This window comes from Eleginops maclovinus, chromosome 11 (genome assembly GCF_036324505.1).
Source record: "Eleginops maclovinus isolate JMC-PN-2008 ecotype Puerto Natales chromosome 11, JC_Emac_rtc_rv5, whole genome shotgun sequence".
NCBI lineage: Eukaryota > Metazoa > Chordata > Actinopteri > Perciformes > Eleginopidae > Eleginops > Eleginops maclovinus.
The window spans coordinates 3,603,352-3,623,051 of NC_086359.1; the positions used below are offsets into that span (position 1 = coordinate 3,603,352).

The 19,700-nt window shown below is 41.4% G+C and overlaps 1 protein-coding gene across 1 annotated transcript in view; it reads left to right on the forward strand.

The window, feature by feature from the left end:
• klf8 (Kruppel like factor 8) overlaps nt 1–19,700 on the forward strand; it is a 56,850-nt gene that overhangs the window by 1,255 nt on the left and 35,895 nt on the right.

Consider the following 19,700-nt stretch of genomic DNA (forward strand, 5'->3'; position numbering starts at 1 on the left):
TTTATAAAATGGCATCAAATAGTTCAAAATGTCTAATACCCTTCCTCGGCTGCAAGGTCTTAAAATAACTTGTATATGCCTCAAATATATTCAATGCACAGTGATTTTAAAACAAAGAAAAGCATCAAATCCTTACATTTAAGAAGCTGACATCTGAGAATATAAAATAACGTTTTCTAACAAGAACAATTGAGAACATTGTGATTTGATTTACAAATTGATTAATTGACAATTGTGTGCATTTAAACTCTGTAGCCTTTAACTAGTTGTATAACATTGTTGTCTCACTGCAGTTGATCGTGTGTTTCGTAGTTAAGGTGGAACAATTGCAAAGGGTTTGTCTAACCAGCTGGTACATGTCTGGGCATGAAAGCCAGTTTTGGCCCTTCATGTTGGTCCTCATGTGCTGATGTACCTTTGCACACACACCCGTTTTTAAATATATTGTGAGGTATAATAATTTAATAGATGTACGCAGTAAAGCAAAACTGTCTCCATCCTTTTTAGAGTTAATTGGCAATTGACAAGTGTTATGTCTTCCATTAGCATTCTGTTTTTGAGATGCTCAGCAGAACGTATATTAAATATTATTCATTATTATATAATGGAATAAAAAAATAATCCTTTCGTTAATCTTGCCTATTTTTGACCTATACTACAAATAAGAAATCCTCACTTTTTAATTGTTGAGAAAACAAAGCAAGCTGCTGCCCAAGCTCAAGCTAATTATTTATCTATTATTATTTAGCTACTGTTTATAACATCACTGTCACATAGTCCATCCACGTGAAAGATGTAATAAGTGGTGTGAATCCAAAAAGAGACAATATTCCAGTTTGATTGAACTACACAAAACTTTTAGAAAATGACTGAAAACATACATTGAAACTTTTTGTGGAATTTAGGAGGTAACTTTATAGCTAGCTTTGGCTTTATAGCTGTTAGTTCTGGTGTTGGACGTGGTTGGTTAGCTATTTTATGCTAATATTGATATTGAAGCTGGGTTTTAGTTGACTAGAACGGCTCTAGGAGAGCGTGGACCTCCGCTAAGGTCAAATGGGATTCCTTTTAGTGTCAACAAAAGGGCAAAATAGGTTTTGTATTCACACTTCAGATCTGCTTCAAAATCTTGGCCCATGCTACATCTCTCCATCGAGTGTCATGAAAACGGCGCCAATTGTTCATCCGCTATCCTGCTCATAAGTCCTCAAACTGAAGCGGAAAAATGCTCGACTTCTCAACTTGACATTTTTCCTCCTAACTTTCACTTTTTCCCACTAAGCTGCAGGAGAGCAGCTCTGCCTCCAGGTGAAGGTGGATTAGCACAGCTAGCGATTAGCCTCACCCTGTTTGTCTCTAGTTAAAAGTCCGTCTGAAGGGTCAAAGCGCTTTGGCCCCGGGGTGAACATGTGACCGCTCTGTTCAATGAAGGGCTTTCAACTGAAAGTGGAAACCAATAGATCCGTCTGGAGCCTTGTGACTGAAGACTCTCTTTACTGCTGGCTCTTTTAAAGTTAGTAATCACAGCAAGTAGCCTGCAGTAAACTCAGGGAGGTGCTGTCATGACCCCTCTGCTCAGTTATAATTAGCCTCAATGAATGCATTAGATAATATACGGTGGAAGGGATATTTATGACTTCTGCATCACGTCAGTAGTCAAAGTGAAAGTCCACTTTATTGTCAACATTGTTATACATACAGAAAATTGAAATACCGTTTCTGGCAGTCCCACAGTGCAAATATAAACAAGAACATATAACATAAAAAGAGAAGAGCCTAGTAACTCATAAACAACAATATCTGAGTCACAGGAACTTTATTTCACATATAATGTACTAGCATTACAAAAAGTTATCCTCAGGTCTCAAACACAATGAAAAGTGTGCAAGCAGAGAATTGGCTTTATCATAATATCACTTTCCCTTTGCTAATAATGCAGACATTTGAGGCTAAAAGACAATTTAGACCTCAAGTCAAAGTAGCATGATTAGAGAGAGTATTTTAAACTCAAAGAGGCTGAACTAGTTTAATTTCAAGAGTGTTAAACGCTACTGAGAATCAGTTAAAGCTTTGTCTTTGTTTGCAAGGGTGAAATGAAGTGCAGGAAAAACATATTTTGGTTTAATCGTGTGCGATCATCCTCAGGTCTATCCAAACACCTTTACTGTCTTTAAAGTTGACAGTTGTAGTTTCTATAATTCTCTAATATCTATTGCCAGAAACATACAACTCATCACTTAATGTGTCCTGGTGAAATGTGCCCTTAGAGATGATTATTGTTTATGAAAGCAGTAAATTACACTTAATGCTACGTGAGTCAGCCGATAATGGAAAACCAGAAATTAATTTACACTCTGCTGATATTGTGGGTTATTATTTTGAAATAAGTGGTGCACCTTGTCTCTTTAGACACAATAAATAAGTGTAATATTGTACAATAACAGCAGGTCAGATGGATATGATGGATCACACCTTTTATTGTTTGCTGAATGTGTAGAGAAACTCCTGAAGTCTTTACTTGCTTTCTTTTTTACGATAACCTTCGACCCAGATAACTGTTTTTGACGCTGTGGGACTGGAAATCAATTCCCTCCCGTCACACTTAACGCTGTGCATTATTGGAAATGTAGTTAACTGATAGAAGCTCAGTGCATCCCAGAGGCACGACTGAGCGTGCGCCATGGTGTGTGTGTGTGTGTGTGTGTGTCTTAGTGTCTCTGCATGAGTGTGTGCGTCCAGGATCAGCTGGGCTGTAGAAGTGAGAGCAGGGTCAGCTGTACATTCCTGGGCAGGGCATCAGCAGGAAGGGCCCTTGAATACAAAGTCTGCCTGTGTGTGTTAGAGATGGAGTGTGTGTGTGTGTGTGTGTGTGTGTGTGTGTGTGTGTGTGTGTGTGTGTGTGTGTGTGAGCTGATGCCTCGCAGTAGGCAATGATTAACTATTCGGAACAAAGTTTGATCAAACTACTGATATAGCTGAAGTTGTGTATCAGTGTGTACCCTTCTATACTATACACATATACAGTATGCACACACCCATGCATATCTTACAGAGTTGTGAGCATGCCATGGATGAGTGGAGGGTTGAGAAGTAGCCAGTTATTGCCAGCGTGTCACCCCACCCTTAACATTGCAGCTAAAATTGCAAAACATATCCTGTCTCTCTTTAGAGAATGAGGGGCAGACACAGGTTTGCCACGTTTTGTCATCTAATCAACATCTGCAAAGGCAACAGTTGTGAAATTTCTCAAATGAAAAAAAACCCAACCTGGTGTCCTGGTAGTTTTGCATGTTTTGAGCACTTTTTGCATACTTTACAGCACTACAGTTTGCCTTTTGCACCCAGTCTGTATGTTTCCTAAGGGGTTATTTAATGGTAACATGCAGCCATTTGGATGACTACGTCTCAGCGTGTCACGAAAACCGGCTTGATGAGACTTGACAATCCTTAATTATGAACAATCAGAATCTTTAATCATAGTCTAGTGTCGATATTGTTGCATGGCAATATGATAAACAACACACTGTGACTGTATACCTATACCTTAGTTTAATTTGATCTTCTTTATTCAGTTTCTTTCTGATTTATGTTTTAATTGGCTGTAAAATAAGTTAGAAATGATTCATCCGTCTTCAAGTTTTTGTCCCGTATCCCGGCAATATTTCAACTGTTTTCTGATGTATTTAACTTACTTCTTATATAAGATTCATGAGGTTGCAGCTTAAAACAAATCAGATATAAGAGCAAAAAATCAATTAGCATTAGCTTAAATGCTAGCGTTCTGCATTTACCTCCCCATTGTAATCTGGATGTGAACGTTTTGCATGCTGACTCCCCATTGTTTTTTAGATCTTGTTAAAAAGAGAAACAAAAAGAATAACTCATGGATGAATCACAACAGATTTCTATGTATGGTAATTAAACATGGAAGATACAATGCGTCTGTAAAACAGGTTGAGCTTGCAACTGTCAATGTTTCTTTCCTGGAAAAATAGATCCTGTATTTGCTGTAATTCAACCCACCTATATGTATTTATATCATATTCCAGTTCTGAATGAAAACACTTCTGGTGTACGTTCACTGGATAGCCACGTGGTTCTGAATGAATTACGTGTGTGTGATAGGATTAAGATGAATGTATTAGACCCTGTCCTGAAGTATGAGGTAGTTTGAGGGAGAATTTGGCACGTGTAGGATGGCGTAAATTGACTCTTTGTAATGATTTAAAGTAACCAGAGTTGCATTTGTAATTTAGAGGCACTGGTGACCTGGAGATCAGGAGTCTGGCTGAGCGAAGGCCGCTGTAATAAGCGTACTGTACGGATAAGGAGGTGGCGAAGCTAAATGACTCACTGCGCTTTTTCTATTTCATGCGATGCTCTTTTTCAGAGTAATTTACACTCAATGTCTCTGCAGCTATAAGCTTCAGTTGCTCGATCCTCAACATTAAGGACGAGAGTAAAGGGTTGGAGGACAGAGTGCTGACAGAAATGTTTTCTTTGACCGACAGACAAGATGGAGAGCTTTTGTTTCTTTCTTTTCAGCGTCCTCATACCGAGACGCTGACATGTTCCCCCTCTGTAGCTCACATCAACCGTAACTGAGTATACGTGTATCAGGTGTTGAACCTGAGTGGGAGATCGGTTAGTTGGCCAGCTGGCTGCCTGTGTCTGTGTCTGTGTGTGTGTGTGTGTGTGTGTGTTTGTGTGCCGCAGAAAAGATAAATGAGAGGGAGGTACGAAGACACGGTGTGAGGAATAGACTGGGTCATCATTGGGGTCACTGCAGGCGGGCGGGGTTTAGGTTCAGGTCACACAGGCAGCTGAATCACTGAGGATTGATGGGAGGCAGGAAGTCTGGAGAGCAGAGGGGAGGTAGATGTCAGATCTGTGTATTTTATTAGTCTGCATACCTCTAACCGAGCTGGATAGAAACGCTTCCTCTTCTTGGGGACAACATTTATTTTAAAGGTTTTTTATTGAGAGCATTACAATTACTGTATTTTATAAATAAATTCACTCTCTTCTGTGGGTTTAATGCCGTCACAAACAACAACAATGTTCTGGGAAGCATCATGTCCCACCATTCAGGTTTCCGTCATGTTAAGACTGTTAGGTCTGTTAGCACTATTACTGTTGTTAGCACTGTTAGCTGCTAACATCTGGAGAGCCATGTGGAGGCAATTTCTGAATGGATGGATATTAATATTTAAATATATTTATATTAATTCTGTTGATTTGTATATTTTTGTTGTTTGCTGTCTATGTTTATTTTTAATTGTGTCATATTTTTACTTTGTAAACTGGCTGCTTCAACAAAAAAATCCCCAATTTTTGATCAATAAAGTACATTAATCTAATCATAAATATGCTCTGGATTCCCCTTCTCGAAAATGATAACATTGTTAATAGCTATAGTGATATTTTAAAAAAATTAATCCAATCATGTAAAGGGAACTCTTCTAATATGACATTGCACAAATCTATCTGCATAAAGAAATGGGTTTCCCAGTTCAGTTTGGCAGCAAATTGAGTGGCCTGCAAAGAATCCTGATCTCACCCCCAAATATGGCACAAAGTGAAACTGCGCCTGGGGGCTAAACCTTATCGCCTAACCTCAGTGTTGGACCTCACTAATGCTTATGTGGCAGGATGTGAGCAAATCCCTGCAGCCAGGTTCCAAAGTCTTGGGGAAATCCTGAAACCAAAGAGGCCGTTACAGCAGCAGATCAAATCCCACGGTGTGTGGGTGTCCTCATGAAAGGGCGGGACTTCCTGTTTCAAATAAAAATATTAGGATTGGTTGGATTTTGCTTATCTGAGGGGCTAATCAATCCTGTACAGATTGGTTCCCACAGTCCAGGTTATTCAGGTGAGACAACATGCTATTGCTAATTTCCAGCAATGTAGCTAGCAGTATCTGGAGGGGGCCGTGTTGCCCTGGATTCAGCAGAGCAGTGCAGGGGGGGGAGCAGAGTTGTTGGGTGTCACGGTGTTTCTGTGTTTGCTGGGCGGCCTTGCTCGAGCTGGCCTGCCCCAGGGCTTAGGGCTATTTTTAGAGACACAGCAGCGTTTATATGGTGGAGGCAGAGCTGGGCAGAGAGGCCTGATTCTCCTGTCAAGACACCAAATTTCTACCCTGGACACCTTGTTCAAAATCCCAAATATCTAAAGATTTCCTACCAAAAATATCACAGTGAACATGAGGCGATGTGCTTCCACACTCCAGCCGTCCTCACACTGTGTTCTTATACTGAGCTGCGGATCTGACCTTGATTTCTCTGTACAGAGTCTCTTCTTTCTTTACCTCCTCTTTATTCAGTCCTGGACTAAAGTGTGTTTGTGCTGGAAAAGGAAAAACATATTGTGTGTACAATGATGGAGAACCATAGAATTCACAGCGAGCATCAAGGTTGGATTCCTTCCAAACGCTGGAAGTATTTGCCTTCGCCTTGTGGGATAGTTTTTGGGTTTGCGTTTGTGCTTGTTTGTTAATCTGTTCTTCAGAAGGACTACAGAGAAAAATGACTGACCCAATTTAAATGAAACTTGACTGAAGAGTGTAGTTTGGGCCAAGGAAGAACCCAGTCAAACCGAATCGTGCGGAGGATAAATACATCCATGTTTTCACTTAGGAGGCTATTATATTATGAGATAAATACGCAGGACCTCAATGGTTGAAATCATCTGGAACTACTTTTGTCTACCAGTTTTGGTGGAACTGAAATCCAGATGAAGTCGTGACGGACTATCTGACACTGACTGTGCTGCAGCTCTGTCTATTACAGGCCTCCTCCTCCTACCTGGTTTTCTCCACTACAGTCTACCATGTACACCATCTGGAGGTGACACCGGAATACATACAATATTTTCCTTAGAGAACAAAGATTTTATATTACTGACTGACTGCATAACATGCCGGAAATTACACATGGACAATTCATATTTTTATACATTACTTTCACAAAGATATGGAACAGTTCCTGTCCAATTATATGTATGCAAATAAACACACATTTATTCCTATTTCCGTTTGTTTTGAAGATCCTTTTTATGCACAAATTGGAGGAACTGACAGGACTATACGATGTCGCGTGACAACAATTTGATGATACATATTGAGTACATGCATATTAGACATGTTATGACATTTTCCATCAGTTTTCATATTAGTTGACTAGTTGTTGAGATTTCAAAATGCAGGAAATAATAAAAAATAGGGCTTCATAATTCCCCAGAATACAAGCTGACGTCCTCACAGTGGAAAAAATAGGACCAGGGAATGCTTGGAATCTGAGCATGACGGATAACTTCCACGTCTATTTGGTTTGTTGAAAACGTCAGAGATGGGGTGAGCCTGTTGAAGAATTGAAGGTGTGGCAAAGCCCAGGCAAAAAGCAGTGTTTTCTTCCAGTCTAAGTCAAACCATTTCCACTTCAGAAGTGTTTAATTTACTGCCAGATTATTCAGAACTGGCCGTCTGTGTCTCTTTTTCTCTCGGTCTCTAACTGCTCTGCCAATCACTGACTTGACAAGAAAAACGTTGGTGGAAATACCGACATGCAGATGGGAGAGAGGGAGAAAGGTGGTGATAGAGTTAGACAACAACAACACACACTTGTTTACACACACACACGCATCCACACACAGTGAGTTCCTTGGAACAGCTTGGCCGGCCCAGCAGCCATCTGTGTTGACTATACATCGAAGTGACAGTTTAACTCCGTCTGTCTTAATGTGCTAATCTGTCATACTTGTATGTTTCCAGACTCCGGAAACATCGTAGCTCTCAAGCTCTCCTTCTGTTTACTCGTGAGAAACTGTACACCTCAAACACATTTCCTGGAGTTTTTGTATGAGGTACCGTACGTATCTTAACATTCATGAAAAGACTTCAGGTCTTTTGTTCATATTAAACTTCTGTTGGTTTCTGACTCTCCATGGAGGAACAGATTCGCTCCAGTTGACCTGCTGGTTCATTCATTGACCAGTTTTCCTTCCATTTACTGTTCTGACAGCCGTTTGATTAGCAGACTTGTTAAGTGAATACCAATTAGCTCATTGGCTCTGTTCACAAGTACAGGGAGTGACTGAGTAACTCGTTTACTGGCTGACTGTGTGTGGAAATGAAGGAGCATGGCAACGAAGAAGACGTGTTTGACTTGTGACCATCAGCAGAGTCCACAACTGGGAACTGGGGTTTTGTGGATTTCTGTGGGATCTACAGAAACAGAAGAGGTGAAGTTAGTGCTGCTCACAATTGAGGTTCAGTCAATTGAATTTGAGCACCTCAAATCAAAACCTCAAAGGAAATGTGGATTATTTTTGTGTTGTTTTGAAGTCATAATGTCACTAGCATAAGGTTTGTCCTCTCTGGTTTTAAAGACTGTGCTACAGTGATATTGGCTAACTGTATGTTGGACCATTTCTATTATCTACTCCACATTTGTCAAAGATCTCATCATCACGGAAAAGGACATATCCGATATGATATCACTTGGATAAATGAAACCAATGCATACCTAATACAAAGTGAAAAAATGCTCCAGTATACTAAAAGCTTGGGTACTGTGTGTAACGTTGAATTGAAATTCAGATAACTAGCAAGTGAAAGTAAACTGAAGATGAAACTGTGTAATTCCCTGGTTTATCTGTAAGGCGTTCATGCTATTTGTTTGTAGTTTGTAGCTGACTGGTTAGCCTGCTTGCTTACTTAGGATAAAGTGTTTCTATCTTTATGTTTTTACTAGCTGGTCCAGGGTGTTGCCCTGCGTCAGGGCTGTCTGCTGACGCCCTGAGTCTTCTGGATTAAACAATAGCAGCTCTACAGTAGGAACAGAGTTTATCTGAAGGTCATAAAGCTGCTGGGAGTTTGTCATGTGAGCTGCTGCTTCAGAAAGCACAGCTTTGTTTAGGACTGTGGTTTAGAATAGCTCATGTCTCTTCTCTTTCTACATGTTCTCTGGAAGTTATCCAGAGATAAATGCAGATTAAAGCCAGGGTTTGATGATGGTAATGCATCTAATACCAGTTTGTTTTGGGGGCTCCGAGTCAAGTATGTCCCTGAGTTAGTATTTATTTGATCAACAGTACCTTTACAACACGATGTACCCAACATATGTAAGTCGTTGAGTATTATTACTTCTTCTAAAGGTATTGGCAGTTCCTTATTTGAAGCGTGCAGTTTAAGCATTCGGGGTCGACCTGCCCGTTGAAGCAGCAGACTCGCTTACAAGCTTTGTAAATCATTCAGAGCAGGAGTGTGTGTAGAGTGTGAATCCCACTGTTGTGGTTTGAAAGCATATCAGCATACAGTACGTCCAAAGAACATTGACAGTGTGAACAAACACAACCGTCCTGAAGTCCTGAGTGTGATGATTAATCCTGTGGGACTTTGTGTGGTAAGTGTTTGTGTATTGAAGTAGAAATGCTTCAATTTAAAGCATGGAATAAACACGACTCCATTGGTGCAAAAGAAGTCCGATTGTATAAAAGTCTATGAGACCTTTGTCCAACTTCTTACCCCAGTAAGCATTTTCCTGATTGGTGTAGGGCAGGGGTGTCCAGACTGCAGCCTATGGTCCACCTTTAATTGGCAGCAAATTCTAAAAGTATAATGGATATTTAAATGTGTCTAAATATCTATGCATTTTCAAATGCATTCAGTCAATTAAAGTTGAAAACAATTTCAAACAAATCTTAGTTGATTAAAAAAAGCCTGATGCAAAACCAGCTGGAAATAAACCCTTCCTATTTCCCCTTAGGAATCTGAGGCTCCTGTTTTAAGGAATGAGCTGCCACAGAATACATGGAACCCTTTTAATGGAGGCCACATTCAAATATGAAGCATAATGAACCTCAGTTGATTGATTTATCTAATTTATAACTTAACTTATGAGGCAATATACCTCGCCTCTGTGAGTGGCCCAGACCGTCGTATGTCTTCAGTATGCAGCCCTCAGTAAAAAAAGGTTTGGACCCCCGTGGCGTCTCTTTCCATACAGCTTGAGGTTCATTTAGTAAATAATGTTCCAATTTAGAGTAAATAGACAAATGGAGCAGGGTGGATACCTTGATTGTCATATTTTTTGTCCAGTTTGGATGTTATTTGTGTCTAACTTTAATCCTTTCGCTGTGTTTTGTTGGTTTCTGGTCTGGGCGCTTGTAAGATTAATTACCTGAAGCTAATTTCTGCGGTTACGACATGCGGTAAAGTAAAACAGTCCACGTGCAACCAGTATGTGCATTATCACACAGATTTGGAGCTTTATCAACGGATAGCACAGCATTTTTTGATGTTCAGACACCTGCAAGATTGCATTTTTAGCGTCTGATCCGTGTTAAGGGTGCGTTAAACTTTTGTACCACGCCCTATAAAATCAAAAGTTGAGTAGATTTAGAGCTCAGTGAGGAATACGGAGAAGAAGAGTTACACCTCAACCTCCAGGATTGAATCCCCTTCCTCGTTGTTGAAAGAGGAGAACCTTTGCTACTGGATAATCGTGTGTGTGTGTGTGTGTGTGTGTGTGTGTGTGTGTGTGTGTGTGAGCGTTCATGATTGGAGAGGAGCCGAATGTGTGCTACTTGTAAGAATGTGTGACTGAATCATGTGTGTGTGGTGGGATGGTGGCAAGGGGTGGGGCTTGTCAAATGTGTGTGTATGTGCATGCAATTGTACGAACCCATTCTTCTGAGTGGGAATGTTTGCTGCATACCAGTGTGCATGCATGTTAGTGTGTGAGTTTTTTCGTGTGTGTGTGTGTGTGTGTGTGTGTGTGTGTGTGTGTGTGTGTGTGTGTGTGGATATTGGCCGTGTCACCTCAGATTAGGCCCTGATGCGGTGGTGGTGGTGGAGGGTGGAGGGTGGATGGTGACCCCCTACCAACCACGCCACAGTCATTAACGGGAGGGAAAGAATCCTGTCGCCTTGGCAACCACGGCCGCGCTGCCAAAACGTCCAGGATGAATAGAAAAGGGGGACGTGGGAGGGGGAGAGAGAGAGAGAAGAGAGGGAGGGGGGAGGGAGTGAAGGAGGAGGAAGAGGAGGAGGAGGAGGAAGGTGGTGGAGGGGGGTTGGGTGTTGGTGGTGGTGGTGGTTGAGGTGGGGAGGGTGTGTCTGAACTGGTGTGTGTGTGTGTGGAGAATGATAGAGATGATGATCGGGAGGAAGAGGAAGATGATCGGAAAATCATGTCAGAGTTTCCAGGATGAACACACACACACACACACACACACACACACACACACACACACACACACACACACACACACACACACACACACACACACACACACACACACACACACACACACACACACACACACACAAACACACACACACACACTGAAACATGTTTCATATTTGTATTTTCTGTCTCTACTATGACACGTTTGGATGCTTTAATGTCCAATAAGATCTTAGCCTTTGCAGACCATTTACATGCACTAAAACACACTACAGGAAAGGGAAACCCCACAAAGCTAAACAAAAAGGGCCTCTTTGTGACGGTTAAACATCTTAAAATGACTTGTGTATTATTAGATGTACTACAATGAGGCCCGTTTTATAAACAGGAAGTGAAAACGGGGTCATATTTGATGTCAGTCAGCTCGTCATCATCACATGACCACAGCATGTTTGTGTCCACCAGGGCTGCCAATAAAGATGTTTGTCGTCCATTAACGTGCAGATCTTTTCTCGATTAATTGTTTAATATGTGAAAGAACGAGAGAAATCTCAATATTTGTGGGGCTAAAAACAGCATTTTCTGATTCCTCTGCTGAGAAAAGGTACTTTAAATACATTTTATAAATTAATTACAATAATAATTGGTGATTTTTCTTTTTGCCCGTTGATCCAGTAATCCGTGAGTCAACTTCATGGGAGGAAAATTGGGCGATTTAGTACGTTTTTATCCAATATTTATGACCCTGCTAGAACTTCATAAATCCAACGACACTGTAAAACAAAAGATTCCCCAGACAGATATGCTAACATAGACACTCTGTTTGGGGAGTTTCATTCTGTGACTCAAACATGACGCCGTTTGCTTACATTAGTTTCATCTTCTGTGTTTGTTTAAAAGACATCAATCATCCCCGTTGCAGCAGGAGTTCTCCGGGGTTTCAGTGGATCACGCTGGAGATGTGCTTTCTTGTATGAAGTTGAGCTTGAGGTGCTTCGACATCTCTGAGAAATCAGCAGTGACCTCCACCTGCATCGCTGGACGTGTACCTGTCGGACATGTGTGTGCTTTCATAACTGTCTTGGAGAAAGGGGCATTTCTGGATGTCCATTCACTCAAAACATGATGCTCGTTCATCTTGTTTATCCCTTTTCCCTCCTGTTTCTGTATCTAATCTTGACGCTTTGTGGTTTCAAAAGAAGGCAAAACAAATGTATTCGAGGTTTATTGCCAAGTTATTTGCCAAGAAATATAAATCCAGAGGCTAAGCCAACGCTTTAAGCCTCTGAGGTTTCGCAAAAAGTTCCAAGTTTCATTTATTTTCCACCAAAATGTACATTTATAACACTTTGGTAAACACACACTCACCAGTGTATGTGTGCGTGTGGTCAAAAACGGTCTCAACCTGAGTAAACAAACATTGGTTCCTACTTATATATCTTGAATACTCATTGACTCTTACAGTAAATATTCAAACAGTATAAAATAGGTAGCATTGAATAGAAAAATATAGGGAGGAAGGAGTCATAGCGGCACTTCTCAGACGGCCTGACAGACCATAAAGTACACACTGTGAACGTGGTGCTTGAGGTTGACTCTGACCTACAGATGCTTTGAATTCAGTGTGAGCTTTACAGAAGTTCTTTAACCACAACATTGTGGTGTGTGTGTGTGTGTGTGTGTGTGTGTGTGTGTGTGTGTGTGTGTGTGTTAGGGTAATATGTGCTTTAGTGAGTGCAGAGTACACTAACTTTGTCTGGTGTGTGTGTGTTTGTGCGGATAAGAGGGTGTGTAGGGAAGTAGCGGCCACATTTACGTCAGCAGGGTGTGGTGTGATAACAGCTCGCTCTCTCTGCCTCTCTCTCTCTTCCAAACGGAGACACACCCAGCTCCTCTGCATACATACAGTTTGTGTGTGTGTTGTTTCTCACCAACATCTTAAGGAGTCACAAGACTTTCTTTAAACTTGAATTGGAGCAAACAACAACCATCTTAGAAGAAGAAGAAAAAGCATCACAGACACACACACTCCAGAGTTGGGTCATGCTTGGCTGGTGGCCAACAGGCAGCATCTGTCGGCCATAAAGGAGCCAATCAGCAGCAACATGAGTCAACTAAGAGGCCGAATAATTCAAGCCTGAGCAGCAGAAGCAAAAAAATCATTGTGTCAACACAGCGGACGCAGGGTGGAAAATCCCAGGAACATCTGGCAAACACAGACAAACTGCATCCGCCTAAACAACAACAACAAGCGCTCCAACACATTGTATGTGATAGGGTAAGGGGGCGGGACATCTGTCAGCGGTTGACCAATCACAACAGCTAACCAATAAGAGCAGACTGGGCTCTGGTTTCAGACAGATGGCGAAAAGAGGTGCTGCAGCACAGGCAGTATGAGAAGAATAATGCTATCATTACCACACATTTTGAGGAACATCAGGCATATAGTTAGAGTAAAAACCAAAGAACGATTTCACATTTCTGATCTTCTAACGGTTGATTTATTCTTATTTTGACACAACTTGGTAGCTTACTTTACATTACTGTTGATTTTGTTGAAGGAAAAGATGCAAATATTGTTTTTTAGATGCATGTTTCAACATATGTTGGTCGCTATAAAATGATTTATTGTGTTGATTTCTTTTATTTAAGTGAATGTGAAACAAATAGGCTTGCAGACATCTAAATGCAACTGAGGAAAACCCCCAATAAGGTGATGAAAACAGTGAGCTTGTTGTGGTAAAATGATGACAAAGAGAACAAAAAGGGGAAAGTGCAAACAGCATTTGCATTCAAGGAGCCTCACGAAATGAAAAGGAAGAAATAGAAAGCAAAAGGAAAAGCCAAATTAACACGAAATGTTTCATCTGGATAAAAAACGTCTTCCCTTCCTCTTCCTCTGCATTTTGTTTTTCATGTTCTGCAAATATTGTGCAACAGCCGTGACCTTTGCCCCCGTGATCACAGGCGTCCCTCCTGTTGTTGTCAGAGATGTTTTGACTTTCTCTGCAAGGCTCCGTGACGTCGATGAACGACCGACTCTGAATATATTTGATAAGATATTTCATCCTAGTTTCAGCCGTGCTTTTAAGCCAGGGAGGTGACGGACACCTGTGGGACGGAGGAGGTGGTTTCAGTTGTACTCATGATGTTGTGTATGTTATGAGCTCACTTAATCTTTTATAGTGAGTATATTGTGGAGTTTTATAGTATGTCTCTCTGCCCTTGTGACTCCTGATCGTGTCACGATGACGGTGTTCAAGATCATCGGGTGTCCATGGGCTCACGGTCTCTCCACACGTCTTATCTTTCAGTCGCTGTGTGATACAAGGCTTCACATCTCCTGTTCTCTGCAGTGAACGTGCTTAAAGAGGACCCTGGCCCTTTAAGAGTCTGAGGGAGGGGTGGGGGAGTGGGAGGGAGTGGTCGGGGAGATAAGTTTGGTCCTCTGTTGCAGTGCAAAGAAGGAGAGTTTCAGTGCTTGTTTGACCATCATAGTTCTCACGTTTACTGGATATTTATTATTTTTATGAATGTTTTAGGACTATTGTTATCATCTTTTTCTGCCAGTTACTTTATAGATTAATTTTAAAAAATCAGTTATTAAAGGCCCCCAAAAAAAGAAAGAAATGTCCATTCCAGTTTCTCAAAGTCGAATGTGATATTTATAACGTCTTGTTTTGTTGAAAACTAAAATATATTAACTGAAATATGAAAAAAAAAAGGCCAATTTTGATATTTAAGAGGATGAAAAACATTTCTGTTATTATGTTGCCCATACATTCCTATGAATATGAGATGTCTTGTGTATTGCAGCTGTATTGGAATTATTTTAAGGTGTCATATTTTGCTGTTTTGGAGGACATAAAATAAGGAAATGATTGATGTAATAATTACCGAGTTGGGGTGATGGAGGCTGGTGAGAGGGTTATGAAGAGGAGAAGGAGTAAAGCAGGAGGGGGAGGAAGAACACATATGCTCAGAAGGTCACAGCTGTGTGAGAGAGGGTGAGAAAGTTAGACTCCCTTCCCTTCCCTTTCCTTAGCTTTGTTTTTTATTTTACGCTTACATGACTCTCTCCTCTTCACCTCATCCCAACCTGCTTTCATCTCCTTTTGTTTTCTTTCTTCCTCCCCTCCTTCCTCTTCTGATTTGATGCCATGGTTCTCTCCCCCCCCCCCCCCCCCCCCCCCCTCCTCACAGGACAATATAGAGATGGCACAGCTTGGTACAGCGGGCCTCGGGGCACGGCAGCATGGCGGGCAACATGCATATGAGAGGAGAGGAACACTTGGACCGATAAATCAAAATGACTCTGTCATTTTTATTTTAAGGAGTACTTCTTCCTTCACTGCTGGTACCTCTGTAAGCATCCACCCCCCCACATACCTGCAGACTATGGGTGTATTTTTCATGTTTTTTGGTCTCAATATCCGCTGAGTCGAGCTTCCATCTGTTTCTTTCTTGTATCTGAAGTCCAATGAGCAAAAGGAAGGAAAGGGAATATTTTTTTGTTCGCTTTAGTTTCCACCCAGGCTCCGCTGAACAGCAAACTGCCCGTCTCATCTCTGTGACTTATTAACCGAGCCCCACCCTGACATATACACACGAGAGGTCAGGAGGAGGAAGAAAAATGAGAGAGGGTGGTGTGTGTGTGTGTGTGTGTGTGTGTGTGTGTGAATTTGACTTTATAAAATAAGTGCAGGCCAAAAGCTCCTGACCCTGATCGCTCACACACCATAAGTATGAGCACACATCGACTTTTCCTTCATTCTGCTTCCATAACAGGGTCCTCTCAGACTCAGGCTGCAAGGGGAGGGGTGTGTGTGTGTTTGAGTGTGTGAGTGTGTGTTTGAGTGTGTGAGTGTGTGAGGGACTCCAGTTACAGGAGTTGTGCAATGTTTGGACCCTCAACTGGAGACCAATGGGAACTGACCTCTCTGTCCTCTCCCAACTTATCCGTCTTCCGTTCTCCTCTCTTCTGGACTCGTCTCTTCGGTCCTGTATTTTATTACAACAGTTACTCAGGAATCAGGAACTCTCATGCAGGGTATCTTCAGAGAGACATTGGGCCCCTAATCCAAGCGTCACGACTAAGTGTTTATATATAAAAAAACAATGTCTACCTTTTTAAAGTCAGTCAAAAATTCTAAATATTGTCCTTTTCATTTTATACAGGTTAATTGTTTTTTGCATTTGAATAACATATTAGATGTTTAAAATTTAGATTAAATAAAAGGTTATTTTAGTTCAATTACGTATTTCGATAAACTATTAAAACGTTCATTTTTTCCTCTTTAATATTTAATAATGATGTAAAAACATCTCCTTCAAACAACTACTAATTCAACTTTCTCGCCAATAACATTATAAAAATATGTATTTGCATTCCCTCAATAATTCTACCTCCTACCAATTTAAACAGGGAGGTGTTCTTCCTGCCAAATATCCATAATATCTTTCTCAAGTTGTAAGATCAGATAGACTTTATTGATCCCAGATTAGGAAATGTTCTCGTCACAGCAGCTTGTTAAATCAAGACATTGAACATAATTAGGAAATAAAAAGAGTAGAAATGAAACAAATATCGAATATAATCATCTAGTAAATGATATTCAGGTTGACAAATGTGTTGACGATCTGACAAATAAACACAATGAAGATCCAAACGACAGCTGAGACCATTTAAAAGTACAGTGTTATTTACACAAGTCACAGCTGTGTCTCTAATATCGGGACGACGGCCTTCAAGTGTATTTTTCTTTCCCTCATCGATAACTGGCCAAATATAAAACCAAATTCGCTGTCATGTCCAAATGTTTCTGGCAGCTGCCGTACAGTTTGTTGGCAAGAAGTGTGTCACCTCCATTGCCTCCAATGTAAACAACACAAAGGCTGCAGCACTGGGCAATGGGCCGCCTTGTTGCAGCATCACCACCAAGGCCTCGACAGACTTGTGAAGGAGAAAAAGCTCCCATCTTGTTCCTAAATGTCTCTTTCCATAATCAATTAAGATGCATATCCATCCATGACGACTGAGCCCAAGCTTTGAATGCTTTTGCAGCTAAAATACTGACTTATAATCGTTTCATATCGGCTAAGAACTGAAAGTGGAGCCCCGGTGGTAGGACCAGGCGGTCATATTGGGGAGGAAAACCCGTCTGCCTTCGGGTTATTTTCCTTCCCTTCCTTCTGCTGACTTTACTCCGCGTTGCATCCACTGACAGTTAACCCCGAACAGATGCTGCTGCTGCTGCTGATGCAAAGTTAAAAAACATTACTTTAAAATACTCTGACAGAAGTAGACAAAATCTGAAAATGTTCATCTGCATTTTTGATGGAAAACACTGAATGCTGTGTGTGTGAAAGTGTGTGTTTCTTCGACAGGCTTTTTGTAACTGTATGAGGAAATGGCTACGTGTGCGTTCATGGGTGTGGGGACACGAACCACGTATATGTGTGTGTGTGTGTGTGTGTGTGTGTGTGTGTGTGTGGGAATAGAGTGAGGCTGAGTGGGGCAATCCTCCCTCCCCCCACCCAAAACACACACACACACACACACACACACACACACAGGGCCGGGGGTGTTGGAGAGGCAGCAGTGACAGAGAGGAGAGCACTGACCCAGATAGTCTCTGTCCCACCCTCTCTCTCTCTCTCACACGCTGTAAGAAATAAGCTCAGTGGGAGTTTTCATTTCCAATGAGCCTTCATATAATTACAGATTTAAATCAGCTGGTTATGGGTTTGATTATTCTCGAAATGTCCATCAGAAAACCGTATGGACAAACATCTGACGGTATGATGACACAGGGGGTCGATACACGGTACACTCTGAAAGAAAGGTGCTATGTTTGACTTTTTTCGAAATCTGATTTCAGGAAAATCTGTCAGAAAGAACGCACCACGATATGCTTACAATCTGAGGAAAGAAAGGTAGATGTTTGGGGCAAAAAGGGCAATAGGTTCGGCACAGAGCAGATACTGTGTTTGGAGAATCGATACAGAACCACTAAACTTTATATTGGAGTACTTTAGAGTAGACCTGTGATCATTTTGTCCACCTTAACGCTTTTAAACTGGTCTCCAGAGGGAATACATATTTGAATATTTGGTAAATAGATAGATAAGTACTTTATTGATCCCAATTTGGGATTTGTTTGCGTTGCAGCAGCATAAAAAAACATTGTACAGTCAGATTACAAAACTAGAAATTAACAATTCAAAATGTAAACATCTCAATAGAAATAAAATAGTAGAAAATATACCTGTCGGAATAAACGTTTCTTCACCAGGTCCTCCGATATGATGCAAGAATGAGAAAAGAGCCCTCAAAAAGTCTCCCGACAGACAATGACATATGAAGTCACAGTCTTACGTTAAAGTGAAGCAACACTTGTAAGACTATCTTACAGACGTCTGTGTGATCACTCATCATGTGTTAATACACTTGATCACAGAATATAAAGTCTCTGCTGTCCCTGGTGTAAAAACTATAGGACATAAAACCGGCCTTCACAGAGACACACGATACTATGTTCACCTTTACTTTTCTCAGTGTGTTCGAAGAGCTCTCCTCCTGTCAGCTCTCCATCACTTCTCTGTCCTCACTGCCGTCTACCTTCATGTATTGTTTTATTCTAGATCATATTTCAAAGACATATAGTGGCCGGGTTTGAATCCCAGAGCAGGTCCCAGGCAGTGAATGACCCCCCTCCCCACCCCACCGCAGTAACAGACTGCTTGTTGTGAGCGGGTGTGAATGCGCGACCCGTGAGAGGATGAGGCAGTGTTCACGCTCACTGAGTCCTCACCGGGTAAAAATAGATTTTTAAAATGTAGAGATCGGCCTGTTCGAGGCTCAGAGGCAGATCCTCTGGTGGCCGGCTGCAGAACGACTCTACAAAACACACAGTCTGCACACACTCAGGGACACGTGTTCAGCTGATATGCAGATTTAAAATGCACCGTGCGGTCGGTGTGAATACCTCCTATCCGTCAACCACTCAAGGAATCGTTGAGGACTTCTTGTCATTGTTTATGATGATAATTTAAACTGAATAAATGGTCGATATATCAAAAATGAATGAAAACTCTACCCTAGACTTAGGCCCTGTTTACACGACAGCGCTCGCGGGTGAAACCCACAACATATTTGACCGGATGTGCCTTTCGTTTGGACGGCGACGGCGTTTTTGGGGCTTAAAAACGCAAACAAGTGAAACCGGCCTCCAGAGTGGAAATCTTAAAACGCTCCACCATCGCGTTCCCGTCTAAAGGGTTCAAACGAAAAAGCCTGCTCCGATCTGTTCACGTCGCGTCAGCGTTTACGTCACAGGCATGCGCCAGTACAGGAAAGTAACAACACACGTGTCGGATTATTTCCATCCGTCGGACCTTAAAGTTGCCCTAGCAGCTGTAATAAACATCTAAGAGTCTTTTCAGCAGTTGTACCGAACCTTTACAGATGGTATTACTGAACAGAGAAGGCGCATTAATACCTCCATCAAATTG